Source organism: Mustela erminea, chromosome X (genome assembly GCF_009829155.1).
Source record: "Mustela erminea isolate mMusErm1 chromosome X, mMusErm1.Pri, whole genome shotgun sequence".
Lineage (NCBI taxonomy): Eukaryota > Metazoa > Chordata > Mammalia > Carnivora > Mustelidae > Mustela > Mustela erminea.
In genome coordinates, this window is record NC_045635.1 from 76,741,359 (window position 1) to 76,748,920 (window position 7,562).

The following is a 7,562-nucleotide window of genomic DNA, read 5'->3' on the forward strand; positions in this document are numbered from 1 at the left end:
GTTCAATCTTCATGAATCAACCAACATGTTACTTTACAGCAATAAGAGGAAGGATAAAAACCATATGAGCATTTCAACTGATACAGAAAAAGCATTTGACAAGCTACAAAATTCATTCATGATAAAAACTCTCAAGAAAGTAGGTTTAGAGGGAATATACCTCAACATAATAAAGGTCAGACATGAAGAACCCAAGGTGAACATCATACACAAATGGGAAAACCTGAGAGTTTCCCTCTAAGGTCATGAACAAGACAAATAAATAGACTCTCACCATTTTGTTTCAACATAGTACTGGAAGTCCTAGCCACCAATCAGACAAGAGGTATAAGAAATGAAAGGCACCCAAATCAGAAGAAGAAGTCCAATTTCACTATTTGCAGATGACATGATACAATATGTAAAAAACCTAGATTCCACTAAAAAGCAAGTATAACTGACAAGTGAATTCAGTAAGTTAGCAGGATATAAAACCAATGTGCAGAAATCTGTTGCATATCTATACACTAATAATGAGTCCGGATCTATAAAGAACTCCTCAAACTCAACACACACAAAACAGAAAATCATATCAAAAAATGGGCAGAAGATATGAGCAGACACTTCTCCAATGAAGACATACAAATGGCTATCAGACACATGAAAAAGTGTTCATCATCACTAGCCATCAGGGAGATTCAAATTAAAACCACATTGAGATACCACCTTACACCAGTTAGAATGGCCAAAATTAGCAAGACAGGAAACAAAGTGTGTTGGAGGGGATGTGGAGAAAGGGTAACCCTCTTACACTGTTGGTGGGAATGCAAGTTGGTGCAGCCTCTTTGGAGAAGAGTGTGGAGATTCCTCAAGAAATTAAAAACAGAGCTTCCCTATGACCCCGTCATTGCACTCCTGGGTATTTATCCCAAAGATACAGATGTAGTGAAAAGAAGAGCCATCTGTACCCCAATGTTTATAGCAGCAATGGCCACGGTCACCAAACTGTGGAAAGAACCAAGATGCCCTTCAATGGACAAATGGATAAGGAAGATGAGGTCCATATACACTATGGAGTATTATGCCTCCATCAGAAAGGACGAATACCCAACTTTTGTAGCAACATGGACGGGACTGGAAGAGATTATGCTGAGTGAAATAAGTCAAGCAGAGAGAGTCAATTATCATATGGTTTCACTTATTTGTGGAGCATAACAAATAGCATGGAAGACAAGGGGAGATGGAGAGGAGAAAGGAGTTGAGGGAAATTGAAAGGGGATGTTAACCATGAGAGACTATGGACTCTGAAAAACAATCTGAGGGTTTTGAAGGGGCAGAGGGTGGGAGGGTGGGGGAACCAGGTGGTGGGGATGATAGAGGGCACAGATTGCATGGAGCACTGGGTGTGGTACAAAAACAATGAATACTGTTACGCTGAAAAGAAATAAAAAATTTAAAAATAAATAAATAAATATTTTCAGCTAAAAGAAAAGAAAACACTTTTAAAAGATGTGATAATTAAAACAGTATAGTACTGGCACAGAAATAGACACACAAATCAAGTGAAATGAATAGAAAATACAGAAATAAACCCAAAATTACATAGTCAAGTAATCTTTGACAAAGCAGAAAAAAATATCCAATGGAAATAACAGTCTTTTCAACAAATAGTGTTGGGAAAACTGATCAGCTTCATGCAAAAGAATAAAACTGGACCACACTACTGGGTATTTGCCCAATAAATATGAAAATAGTAATTCAAAAAGATACATGCACCACTATGTATATTGCAGCATTATTTACAGTAGCCGAATTTGAAGCTTTCCAAGTGTCCATTGACTGATGAACAAATAAAGAGAGGGTGGTATATATACAAGGGAATATTATTGAGTCATAAAAAATAATGAAATCTTTCCATTTGCTGTGACATGGATGGAGCTAGAGAGTATATTGTTAAGTGAAGTAAGTCAGTCAGAAAAATGATTTCACTCACGTATGTAATTTTAAGAAATAAAACGAATGAGCAAAGGTTTAAAAGAAAAGAGACAAGTCAAGAAACAGACTCTTAACTATAGAGAACAAACTGATGATAACCAGAAGGGAGGTGGGTAGGGGGATTGGTGAAGTAGGTAATGGGGACTAAGAAATGCATTTTTGTGATGAGCACTGGGAGATGTATGTAATTGTTGAATCACCATATTGTAAACCTGAAACTAATGTAACTGTATGTTAACTTTCCTGGAATTAAAATAAAATTAAAAAAAACTAAGTATGTAGAATGAAATAAGGTAGTAATAAGTTTAAAATATACAACTTAAAATGATCAGAGTAGAAAAAAATTTTAAATAGAAGTCCAGTTTTAATAGCAATCAGGGAATTCTCATTATAAAATGAAATTTAATACATTATATACTTATTATATTGGGGATATTTAATAAATTAAGGAAGAATAAACATGAAGTTATGAGTACTCTCATACACTCTACACCACTTGTAAAGTGAAAATTGGTACCTGGTATGAATGTGAGCTGATACACTTAGATAAACTGTTTGCCATATTCTATTAAAAGCCGACTTATACATACCATTTGGACAAACAATTCTGCATCTGCTATATAGAGAAATTCTTGCACATGGGCCCCAAGAGAAATGTATAAGAACATTCATAACAAGATCATTTGTGATAGCAAAAAACTGACAATAAATTAAATGTTTGAAAGCACACTGGATATATAATTTTTGGTATATTCCCAAAACTGAACACAGCACTAGAAATAAAATAATGAATCTAATAGATAAAATATTAGGTAAAAAATAAAGTTTATAAAGGATACACGAGGTATTATCTCTTTTTTGATTTTTTTTATTTATTTTTTATTTTTTTATAAACATATGATGTATTATTAGCCCTAGGGGTACAGGTCTGAGAATTGCCAGGTTTACACACTTCACAGCACTCATTAGATATTATTTCATCATATGTAGGTACAAAAATAGAGAAGGTTAAACTGTGTTGTTTAAGAGTTCATATTAAGCAATACAATTTTAAATAAATACAAGTCCTACATATACATTATCATGATAGTTATAATATCTAGAAGACAGAGATGAGACTATGATCAGGGATGACTTGCACAGAGGACTATTGGAGGTGCGAGTTTTCTATTTCTTGATCTGAATACTGGTTTCTTATTAATTATTCATTAAACTGGATATACATGCTTTTGTAGTTCTTTGTATTTATACCTTAATAAAAAATAGTTGAAAAGAAGGAAGTCTTAGAATTAATGAACTAAGCATGCAACTTAAGATTTTAGAACAAGAACATCAGGATAAAATTTAAACATAGAAGGAAGGCAATAAAGCTAAAATCAGTAATTAATGGAATATAAGACATAAAATGGAGATGATAATGTCAAAATGTGCTTCTTAAAAAAAAACAAAAGAAGAAGAAAAATTTTGGCAAGATTGATCAAGAAGAAACAGAACAAAGTTACTATGCTAGGAATGGAAAAGTAGGCATTAATCAGGTATAAAAAATGAAATACATAAAAGAAAAGTACAAACTCTTATGCCAATGAATTTGAAGGCAACATGACATGAATAAATGCTTAGAAGTATATAAGCACCAAAAATAATAATAATAATAATAACTCAAAGAAAAAAGAAAACCCAAATAGCCTTATAATAATTAAAGAAATTGATGAAGAGGAGGAGGGGGTTAAAGGGATGGGGTGGCTGGGTGAAGGACATTGGGGAGGGTATGTGCTATGGAGAGTGCTGTAAACTGTGTAAGACTGATGAATCACAGACCTGTACCCCTGAAAAAAAAAATACATTATATGTTAATACAAAAATTAAAGAAATTGAATTATAGTTTAAAAATATTTAATAAAAGAGAAATCTAGGTCTGGTGACTTTATAAGTGAGTACTACCATACATTAAAGGAACAGACAATTCAAATCCTACATAAATGGTTCGATGAATTTTTTAGAAAATGGAAACACTCTGCTATAATTTCATGAGATGGACACCAAAAAGGCCAAGTACTGTATAAAAAAGAAAAATCATAAACTTGTAATGTTCATTAAGTACAAATTGTTCTAAATATCTAATGCAATTCTGAAGGAGGGCTTAAGATAGCAGAGGGGTAGGGAACCTGAATATGGTCTGGCCCCTGGAATTCAACTGGATGGTTTTCAAATCATTCTGAACACTTAAGAAATCCATCAGAGATCTGAGAAAAGAATTGTTGCAGTTCTACAAATTGAAAAGTGACCACTTTTCATAAGGTAGAAGGTGCAAATATATGAATCTGGAGTGATATATTGGAAGATAAACCATGGAGGGGAAGGAGCTCTTAAGCAGGCTACCAGAAAGTAAGCAGCAGAGCACAGAATCAGAACTTTCAGAAGTCTGTTACAGTTGGGGTTGTCCCTTACTTAAAGGTGCTCAGGCGGCAAACCAAGGAAGAATGCCAGGAAGGGTATTATGGTCTTAGAATCCCCTGGGTCACAAAAAGAACAGGGATGTCTGAGTGCAGCAAAGTTCCCAAGTCCTGGAACAGGAAGCTAGCTGAATACAGTGAGCCTACGCAATGGCTTTCTGCTCAGCGTTGCACCCTTTGACCACCATTCCCTGCTCAGGGTCCAAGCAAAAAGCAGAAGCAAGGCAAGAACCTCTTCCATCCCCTAGGATGGATGACATGAGTCTGCACGGCCAGAGTCATTAATGTTTGGAGACTCAAAACTTGGTCACACGTATGAGATAAAAATGCTAGGTCACGGGCGGGGTGAACACAGAGCTAGGACAGAAACCACGGAGACAAAAGTGTTTGACTGCTTTTCTGTGAGGGCTCACTGATGTTGGAGGACAGGAACATTCAGCTCCTGGGCCAGAGAGCAGGGTGCCAGCATTTCCATCTCCACCATCACCACTGGTCCTGAAAGTCTTCAAGAAGCACAATGCCACATAGTGGAATCTGGAGCAGCTTACACTGACCCCAGCCCCCAATAAGGGAGATACAATTCCACCAGGACAAGACCACCTGGGAATCAGAGCATCAGGACCCTCACCTAGAAGACCAGCAGGAGCAACAAGCTAACACCAAGTTTACTGATCATAGAGAACTGTAAAAGTTCAGCTCTTGGGGAAAAAAGTATATAGCATTTGTATTTTTGTTTGTTTCTAAATTATAATTCTTTTGACTTTCAGTTTTATTTTCTCTCAGCTATTTCCTTATTTTATTAATTCCATTTTAATTCTTTTTTTAAATTTTTATATATGTGTATATTTTTTTGTTTCCTTTGACTGTATTTTACTTTATTTTGTATAGACATAAGTTTTTCTTTCTTTCTTATTTTGAGATCTAGTTTCTTTAAACAAACAGACCAAAATACAGTCAGAATCTAGTTTATTGATCTGTTCTGTTTTACTTCTGTTTAACATTTTCCTATTTTGTTTTGTTTCTGTTTTATCCTGGTTTGTTTTGTTTGTTATTTTTCTGTTGTTTCTTTTGTTGTTACAATTTTTTAGTCTTTTCTCTCTCTTTCTTCTATTCTTTTCTGGACATATGATAAGACAGAAACTCACCCTAAAATAAAGAATAGGAGGGAGTACTCACTACCAGAGATTTAATCAATACAGATATGAGTAAGATGCCAGAATTAGAATTCAAAATAATGATTATAAAGATACTAGCTAGGCTCGAAAAAAGCATAAAAGACAATAAAGAATCCCTTCCTTGCAAAATAAAAGAACTAAAATCTAATCGGGCCAAGTTTAAAATGCTATTACTGAGACAAAGTAAAAAATAGAGGCTGTACAGGGCACCTGGGTGGCTCAGTTATTAAGTGCCTGCCTTCAGCTCAGGTCACGATCCCAGGGCCCTGCATCAGGCTCTCTGCTTGGCGGGAAGCCTGTGTCTCATTCTCCCACTCCCCCTGCTTGTATTCCCTCTCTTGCTGTCTCTCTCTCTCTCTCTCTCTCTCTCTCTGTTAAATAAACAAATAAAATCGCTTAAAAATTTAGAGGCTGGGGACGCCTGGGTGGCTCAGTGGGTTGGAATCAAGCCCCGCATTGGGCTCTCTGCTCAGTGGAGAGCCTGATTCCCTTCCTCTCTCTCTGCCTGCCTCTCTGCCTAGTTGTGATCTCTGTCCATCAAATAAATAAATAAAATATTTTTAAAAATTTAGAGGCTGTAACTGTTAGGATAAATGAGGTAGAAGAGGGAGTCCATGATGTAGAATACAAAATGATGAATAAGAAAGCTGAAAAAAAAAAAGAGAAAAACAACTACTGGATCATGAAGGGAGAATTTGAGAAATCATCGATCCCATAAATTGAAATAATATTCAAACAATAGGGATTCCAGAAGAGGAGGAGAGAGAGAGGGGAAACACAAAAGATTTACTTGAACAAATTATAGCTGAGAACTTCAATAATCTAGGAAAGGAAATATGCATTCAAGTCCAAGAGGCACAAACAACCCCCTTAAAATCAATAAAAATAAGTCAACACCTCAACATATAATAGTGAAGCTTGCAAATTTCAAAGATAAAGAACAACTCCTGAAAATAGCTCAGGACAAAAGGTCATTAACCTAAAAGGATAGAAATGTAAGGCTTGTGGCAGACCCATCCACAGAGACCTGGCAGGCCATAAAAGGACTGGCATAATATATTCAGGATGTTAAATGGGGAAAATATGCATCCAAGAATACTTTATCCAGCAAAGCTATCATTCAGAATAGAAGGAAAAATAAAAGAGTTTCCAGGACAAACAAAAACTAAATGAATTCATGGACACTAAACCAGCACTGCAAGAAATATTAAAAGGGAGCCGTTGAGTAGAAAGATCCCAAAAGTAACAAAGACAAGAAGGGAACAGAGACTATCTAGAGGAATAACGACTTTATGTATAATAAAATGGTTCTAAATTAAAATCTTCCAATAATTATTTTGAATAAAAATGGATTAAATGCTCCAATCAAAAGACACGGTATCAGAAAGGATAAAAAAAAAATAAGACACATTGAAATACTGTCTAAAAGAGACTGATTTTAGACCCAAAGACCTCCAGATAAAAAGTGAGGTGGTGGAGAGCCATTTATCTCCTAATGGACAGCAAAAGAAAGCCAGAATTGCAATCTTTTTATCAGAGAAACTAGATTCTAAACCAAAGACTATAAGAAGAGTTGAAGAAGGACACTATATCACAATAAAAGTATCTACCAAATAAGAAAGTCTAACAATTATAAATATTTATGCCCCTAAATTGAGGGCAGCCAAATATAAACCAATTAATAACAAAATAAAAGAAATACCTTGATAATCATACAATAATAGCAAGAGACACTAACATACCACTCACAGCAATGAACAAATCATCTAAGCAGAGAATAAACAAGGAAACAAGGACTTTGAATAACACACTGGGCTAGATAAACTTCACAGATACATCCAGACCATTTCATCCTAAAGCAACAAAATACACATTTTTCTCAAGTGCACATGGAACATTCTCCAGATAGATCACCCACTGAGTTACAAATAATGTATCAACTGGTACCAAAAGAATGAGA

General features: G+C 35.2%; 1 long non-coding RNA gene across 1 annotated transcript; it reads left to right on the forward strand.

Moving 5' to 3' along the window:
- The first annotated feature begins 427 nt into the window (after positions 1-427).
- Positions 428-6,741, forward strand: LOC116582157. Its single transcript, XR_004282396.1, has 3 exons — positions 428-516; positions 4,357-4,359; positions 6,727-6,741. It is a non-coding gene; the product is annotated as an uncharacterized LOC116582157 (long non-coding RNA).
- Positions 6,742-7,562: the final 821 nt, after the last annotated feature.